The 8,622-nt window shown below is 35.6% G+C and overlaps 1 pseudogene; it reads left to right on the top strand.

The window, feature by feature from the left end:
• The first annotated feature begins 6,020 nt into the window (after positions 1 to 6,020).
• LOC111917552 (heat shock cognate 70 kDa protein-like) lies at positions 6,021 to 8,091 on the top strand (annotated as a pseudogene).
• The last annotated feature ends 531 nt before the right edge of the window (positions 8,092 to 8,622 follow it).

Below are 8,622 nucleotides of genomic sequence, written 5' to 3'. Positions count from 1 at the left end.
CACAAAGACTACAACACCACATAAGCTAAAGAAAGAAACAATTTACATCTCCTTTTCAGCCTTCATATCAGAAACAACCGAAATCATTGAAGAAAAGCTCACAGTGACAACATAAATAAGCTTCGACCAAGCATAAAACCACTTCCAGACCTCTACAATTAAATCACAATTAAAAAAAGATTGGTTGACATCTTTATCATTTTTCTAGCACTGAGGGCATAATAAAGAATTTACCTGCATACCCCTAACAAAAAGTGTACTAGCCAAAGGAATATTGTTAAGCAACAGTCTCCAAACAAAACAATTCACTTTCATCGGGATCCAGTTTTGTCCAATTGAAAGAGAAATCGATGCCTCCAGAGTAAAAATCAGCCATGTACCTTCTCAATGTGCTAACCGAGAAATATCTATTTGCACTATCTTGAAAACTCCAAGAATCCAAAGTCAAAGTCAGCCTAACATGCTTAATTTTTCTACATAACCCCACAAGTTGAACAAACTCTTTACCTCTTCTCAACGACCTTCTCCAGCACCACATCGTCCTATTCTTAGCTCCAGAACTAGAGTTGGACAACCTATCACTAATTTTGCAGTCTTTGAAGGACTGAATTCTATAAATATCAGGGAAAGAGTCATATAAGACCAAACCAACCATCCATCTCTCTTTCCAAAAAAAAGTGTCATTTCCAGCCTCTAATCTCCTTTAATGTCACACCCCCAAACCAGACGGCGGAAACGTCCCAGGGCTCGTGTGACTAACAATTGAATAATCATCACAGTGAATACACATCAAACATAACACATTCATCACCAAAATTTCATATAACAACCGAAATTGTTCACATCAAGTACAATGTTATAAATACATAAGTTCAAATTATTAAAAGTACGATAAGTGATGTTACATAAAACAAAACCATACAACTTGCAAATCTTCCAGCTTAACGATTACCTGAGAATACAAGTTATTTTGAAAATGGTTAACATATATAATGTTGGTGATTTCGTAAGTAAGGTGAGTAAAAGTCTTTGTATCTTTCATAAAAACCAAGAAAGTCGATATTTTCTGTAAAAGTGTCTGAAAATGATGTGAAAATCAAGTATAAATGCATGTGTGAATTTCATAGTTCTAACATAGATGAATGTAGTTTAGATTTCTTTGTATTGTAAGTAAGTGATAAATTGTATATGAATATTTCCCCAGAAAATCCAATATTTTCTTATTTATATTAATGTCGAGGTTCTTTTATCCTTAAATAAGATATTTTGTATTGACACAATCGAAGGGTTAATCTCTGAAATGTTAAATTTGGTATTGAATCTCTATATGAGCCGTTATAATCATACATGATAATGACTAGGTTGCTTGTCTTAACATTTTTCCAAATGCCAATATTTGCTCAAGATTCTGTCGCCCTAGACTGGCCTAGTCTAGTTGTAGCGAACAACTAAGGCGTGGGGGGTCACCCCGTATGGATCTATATATACAAACTCTCGCTCTCCCTCCAGGAGACTCTGATTATAACTACAAGCTACGACTGTACACTCAAGGTGCCAACCGACACGTCTCACTAGATTCTCAACCTTTCAAACAATGCTTAACGTTTACGTGTATGTTATGCGTTATCCAAACCAAAGGTACATTTATAAGTATACAAAGTTCACTAGTTATGAGAAGGTATAGATATGATTTACTAGCATGTGAATCTCAGTCCAAGACCAATTAGCATGTAAATGGGTTACAAAGGCCCAAAAACATGTAAGTGGGTAATTTGGGCCCAATAGGCATGTAAACAGACCACAAAGGCCAAAGTACATGTGACCCATAACTCAGGCCCAAATTCACATGTAAATGGGTCGCGAGGCCCAATAAACATGTCATGGAAGATATTGGGTTCAATATACACTTGAATGGGCCCTTAAGGCCCATTGGCCACGTAAGATGAATATTAGGCCCAATAAAAAAAATTGTTAACGATGTATTCCATCCATTCACATTATTTCATTGTTTATTTTAGATCGTGATCTACCAAATTTATTTTAAAAAAGTCACCTTTTTCGTAAGACAACATGTTTGGTCAAAAGTCTCAAATTTTCATTGAAGGCCTAAGTTTTGTAAAAATAACACTTTAGTCTATAATTTGTAAAAATTTGCAATTTTGTCCCAAATGTCTAAAAATTCACAGTTTTAGTCCAAAAATATATATTTTGACATTTAAGACCTAGTTTTACAGAAAAGTGCATTTTCAGCCCTTCGTTTGTAAAAATTTACACTTTCAGCCCAATTTTGGTAAAAGTTACATTTTTGGTCCAAATTGGAAATAAATGTTATTTTCACCCCTAAATTTGATTTATTTATATTTATGACTCAATTTTTGCTCAAATTACATTTTTAATTCCAAAAACTTCATTTTTTCGCAAATTTGGGCCCAAAAACGTGAGGCCCAAAAGTTTGGCCCATTAAGCTCAAATTTACATTTTTGACCCTTTTTAAAGTATGTTTAACATAAAAAATCCCTTTTTGTACTTGTAGGACCTGTTTGGTCCCCATAAAAACGTAAATGTTACTTTTTTTCGCTTATCTTTTGTTTTCTTGACAATTATGACCCTTAACAAAGTTTTTGCCTTAAATTTTTGTATCGTAAACATATAACACTTTTAACTTGATAGTTTGATGTATAAGGTGTCTTAGTTCATGGATCTTAACTCAATGTTTCTTAAGAAGCCGTGATTTGCCAAGATCTAACATATTTTTACAACATAAACTAACAAATCACACAAGACATGCATATAACACATATATCTACACATTTTACTTGTATTCTCCCTCAAAAATCATGTAAAAACCAAAAACAAAGGGGGGGGGGGTATGAACTCACCTTTGCTTGATGTTTCAGTTTTTGAATAAAGAATGGAAAGAGATGAAGTGATTTTCGGCCCTAGCAAACTCCCTTGAGTGGATCTCGAACTTAAGAAGATTTCTAGGAGTATGATCACCAAAAACTTGCTTAAAGGAGTGATCTAACATGAGAATGGAGTTATATAACTTGGATGTGTAAAGACTTACCAAGCAATGATGATTATCTTGTGAAAACCCTCTTGAAACACAAGAAAATTTCGAGATTCTTGATGGAAAGAGGAGAATGATTCTTGAGAGTGTTTGAGAGAATTTGATGTAGTGTGTGTGTATGTGGTTACCTTAGGCCATGAGTAGAAGAAGAGAGGGGAGAGAAGGATGAGGTGACTTGCATGGAAATATGAGATAGCTTGCCTTGTTACATGGTGAGTAATATGGAGGTGACACCTCCAAAGTCAACTCCCCCCCCCCCCTTCCATTTCATTTTTCATTTTTTTAATGGTGTTGGGCCGAGGCTTTTTGGGCTAGGAGAAAGGGTGGAGTAGTTTGGGCCTTGACTTGCCTTTACTCAAAATCATGAGGCCCAATGATTACTTTTTGGCCCAATGGGCTCATTAGATAGCTCACGGCCCATTTTGAAGGAAAAAGAAAAAAAAAAGAGTTTATGGTCCATTAGGGCAGATTAATTCGTTAATGGCTCAATAAGGCCCATTAGGGTAAACTAATCTATTTTGGACCCAAAATGGCCCAAAATGCTAAGTTTTATGGAAGTGGGTCCAATTAGAATCCAAATAGGGTTTCCAAGCCCAAAATAGTTGAATTGAATGCTTATTGGTCCATTAGGCCCAATAAGGAAATCCTAGTCCAATATGGACTTAACCCGAGATTCTTAGAGTTTTCAGACTCTTTGTTGAACATGAAAGGGGAATTTGAATGAGCATTGAGTGAGATTTACTTAGAGTATATGTTTTACAATAGTTTAATGGTTACACAGCAATAGAATTTTCTAGCTAAAATGCTAGTTGTGACCTTTCAAACATATTATTCAAGTTATTGCACCAATCATCTAAATTTTTTTTGCAATTAGTCATTGCCCCTATGAACCCAAGAGATAGGCCCTAGCAATCGACTTACCCTCAATGCAATTGGTGTTGTACCAAGCTCTAATACACATGGACCAAAGACTATATTTTTCTGTCTTAAGTCTCCAAACTCACTTAGCCAAAAGAGCAACATTTAACTTCCTTAGACATCTAACTCCTAAACCACCTTTTTGCTTGGGTAAAACAATCGTATTCCAAGCAATCCAATGTATCTTCCTACTATTATCTAACCCATTCCAAAGAAAATTCCTTTAAATCCTCTCCAAGAAATCAATAATCTTTTTAGGAGCCATAAAAAGCGAGAAATAGTAAACGGGTAGGCTGCCAAACACAAATTTAACAAACGTGAGATGCCCACCAAATGATAAGTTATTCGCTTTACAAGAAGATAATTTCGCCTTATATTTGTCAACAATGGGAATCCAATGCTTGGCCATTATCATATTAGCACCAATAGGAAGACCGAGATAAGTGAAAGCAAATTTACCGGGTTCATAACAAAGAGTATTTGCAAGGCTTTCAACCTCTTCAAAATTGACTCCAACACCAAAACCTTACTTTCGCAAAGATTCAGTTTTAAACCGGAAGCTAAGAAAAAACACATCAAGATTCTATTTAGATTAATGAGATTCATCTGAGACTATTCCCCAGTAAAAGTAACATCGTCCACCTAAATATGGTGAGATAATAGACGACCATTATTAGGAAGATGAATACGATTGAATAGATGTTGATCACAAGCCAAACACATGGTAACACTAAAACCCTCCATAGTGAGTATAAAGAGAAAATGCGCTAAAGGATTACCTTGACGAACTCCATTACGGATATCAAACTCCTTTGTCGCCGAGCCATTAACAATAATTGAAGCTCTCCCGGAAGAAAGACAACCTATAATCCAATTCATCCATTTATTGTTAAACTCTATTTGTTCCATAATCGAATCTAAAAATCCCCAACTTAACGAATTGGACGTTTTTATCAAAGTCAACTTTAAAGATCAAGACTTTCTTTTGACCTTCTTAGCCCAAGTGAACAATTTATTGATGATCAAAAGATCATCAATAATAATTCTACCTTCTATATACGTTGATTGCTCTAAACCCACAAGTTTGTTCATCACCTTCTCAGTTCGTAAAGCAAGAAGCTTGGACACAATTTTGTACATACAACAAATTAAATTAACTGGCCTATTTCAAATATAAAGAATCTTTTACTTTTGGAATAAGAGAAATAAATGGAGCATTGCAACCTTTACTTCTCCAAATTCTTAATAAACCTGAAGACATCGCCTTGAATTGTGTCTCAAATTTTTTTAATAAATTTGAAAGTAAAACCATCAGATCCAGAGCTTTATCGATTGCCACAACTCCAAATCGCCTCTACCTCCAAAAGCATGAAGGGTCTATCAAGAAAATCTCTGTGTCCAACATCAAGTTTCTTAAATTTATTACTTCTTTGAAGGACCATTCACCATCAATTATTAAACAGTTTATTATGTTATTCATCCGGTGACCATTGATGATTCCATGAATGAATTTGCTAGTTTCCTCTCCATCTATGTCCCATTTTAATTTCGCTTCCTGCTTCAGATCCATTTTCTCTATATTTCGCCTTTGGTCTCGAGCATAAGGATAGCTTTCTAGCAATGTTTTAGTATGTCCCCAAACTTTTAGCGGTCAAAAGTTATGTCTATTTTAAGTTGTGATTCTTTTGGTCCCGTTTATCTTTTTTTCCACTTCTTCATACACGCTCGAGCCAAATCTTCTATGTGCTTTTCATCATGCTGTTAGTTCTTTGTTTGATTTTTACTTGCAATTATTTTTTCGGTTACACTTTGTGTTAATTAATTAAGTACAGCAGTACAGTATTTTTTTAAGAACGGTGTAGAATCAAACGTACAGGTAAATGAAGTGTTTTTATCATCATGTTATGACAAAGTGACTTCAAAAGCCTTTCCTACTGTAAACGTATCCATTGGAAACCAGAAAGACACCTTCTCTTAGATAGCAAATTTCAAAAAATGCTATATGTTCCCAACGATCACAATGCATGCTATATAACCAGTAAAGCCTGAAAGCTCACTCATAAACTCATAGTGTTGTTGCAGATTGTATTTATTTGAACTTGAAGAGTAATGGTGAGTGGGGGAGGCCATGCTCCAGCAATTGGCATCGACTTGGGCACAACATACTCATGTGTTGCTGTATGGAAGCACGATCGAATACAGATCATAACAAATGATCAAGGCAATCGAACGACACAATCTTGTGTTGCATTCAATGAATCCGAACGTCTAGTTGGTGATGGTGCCAAGAATCAAATTGCAAGGAACCCTGCAAACACCGTATTCAGTTAGTTTACACTTTCCAATGTTTAATCTTCAATGTTTTTAACTTAATTTTTAATTTATAACTTGGCTAATTGGTTGTGGATATTTAGATGCAAAGAGGTTGATCGGAAGGAGGTTCAGTGAAGTCATGGTGCAGGAAGACATTAAGTTATGGCCATTTAGGGTCAGAGAAGGGAATATCGACATGCCAAAAATTGTGGTCACTCATAAGGGTCATGAGCAACAATTTTATACGGAAGAAATTTCATCAATGGTTCTTAGCAAGATGAAAGAAGTTGCAGAGGCGTATATAGGTGACACCGTAAAAAAATGCTGTCATAACAGTCCCAGCTTATTTCAATGATTCTCAGCGTCAAGCAACCAAGGATGCTGCTGCTATTGCTGGACTAAATGTGTTGCGTATAATAAATGAGCCAACAGCAGCTGCAACTGCTTATGCAGTAGACAATAATTTGTCTTTTACTGGAAAGAAGAATGTTCTTATATTTGATCTCGGAGGTGGCACTTTTGATGTCTCTCTTCTCACCATTGATGGAGTTGGTAAATTTGAGGTGAAGGCTGTTGCTGGTGACACTCATTTGGGAGGTGAGGATTTTGACAACCGAATGGTAAATTATTGTGTTGATGATTTTAACAAGAAATGGAATAAGGATTTGAGAGGAAATCAAAGAGCACTAGGAAGGTTGAAAGTTGCTTGTGAGAAAGCAAAGAGAATTCTTTCATATGCTACAGAAGCACCGATAGAACTCGAGTATTTGGTTGAGGGTATTGATTTCTCGATGAAAATCACTAGTGCCAATTTTGAGGAGCTTAATATGGACTTATTTACAGAGTGTATTGAGCAAAGTGGAGGCATGTTTAGAAGATGCAGATATGAACAAAGGAGATGTAGATGAGGTGATTCTTGTTGGTGGTTCAACTAGGTTACTAAAAGTCCAACGTATGTTGCAGGAGTTTTTTTATGGGAAGGAGCCATGCAAGAACATCAATCCTGATGAAGCTGTGGCTTATGGAGCGGCAGTTATGGCAGCAAAGTTAAGTGGTGAAACTTCGAAGATTGTAAAACAGTTGATGCTAATGGATGTCACTCCATTGTCACTTGGTTTGCAGGTAAAAGGGGAACTAATGAGCGTCGTGATCCCAAGGAACACACCTATACCTACAAAGAAGACCGAAACTTTTGTAACAACCATTGACAACCAATCTGCTATGAAGATGATGGTGTACCAAGGTGAACGGACTAGATCTGCTGATAACTATTTGTTGGGATCGTTTAGAATATCTGGAATACCACCTGCTCCTAAGGGTGTCGGAAAAGTTGAGGATTGCTTTGAAATAGATGATAATGGTATCCTCACAGTTACATCCAAGATAGTGGCCACTGGTAAGACCAAAAGCCTTACTGTTACCAATCTAAGTGGAAGATTGTCAAAGCAAGAGATTGAGAAAATGGTGAAAGATGCTGAGAAGTTTAAGCTTGAGGATCAAGAGTACAAGAGAAAAGCTGAAGCATACAATGCGTTGGAGGATTGTATATATGCGCTAAAGAATAAGATCAAAAGAAATGATATCACACCAAAGGTCTTGAAGAACATCCAGTATGCAATTGATGATACGATGAAGTGGCTCTCTAATGTCAAAGGTGCTGCTGTTGATGAGATTGAGTCCAAGAAGGAGTACCTGGAGTTCATATCCGGGCTTGCGTTTTTTCATTAACATCATGTGGTTTTTGGCATTCAATACTTTGATTTACTGTATTTTTGGATAAGAAATCTCTGATGTATTTCAAAGCCAAAGGACTTAAACTCCATCCTAAAATTAATTTCAAGCAAAGGTTAAAAAACGGTCAAACAAGACTTTTAATTAAACTGATTGCAGACCTTTTTGAGAATTGATAAGAAATCTCCGATGTTATTCTTCCTACTTTTATCTTGTGAGAAGAACTTCGAAAAGTCATACATGGCCTGCAACTTAACTACGTGAACTTGATGGTCAAGCCCTTGCACGGCATAGGGACCCAAACCGTCACAAGTACAAACGTACTAGCTACAGTTACGTATTTAATGCTATCTGCCCATAAAAAAAGTCCTAAAAGTAGTTGATGGTATCCAAGTAATAACGATGGTGGGTTTGTACAATATTTATTACACTTAAAGTTTGCATCTTATTATCCTATTTATATTTTTATAATAACCAAGTTGAAAAACCAAATAACATATAATAATACTTATCATTTTTTATTTAATTTTTTTTCATTTTATAATTTCCATTTTTCTATTTTGTTTTATTTTTTTTATTTTATCTCATAA

The sequence above is a fragment of the Lactuca sativa genome, chromosome 8, assembly GCF_002870075.4.
Source record: "Lactuca sativa cultivar Salinas chromosome 8, Lsat_Salinas_v11, whole genome shotgun sequence".
Lineage (NCBI taxonomy): Eukaryota > Viridiplantae > Streptophyta > Magnoliopsida > Asterales > Asteraceae > Lactuca > Lactuca sativa.
This window is presented reverse-complemented; position numbering and strand designations above follow the sequence as displayed.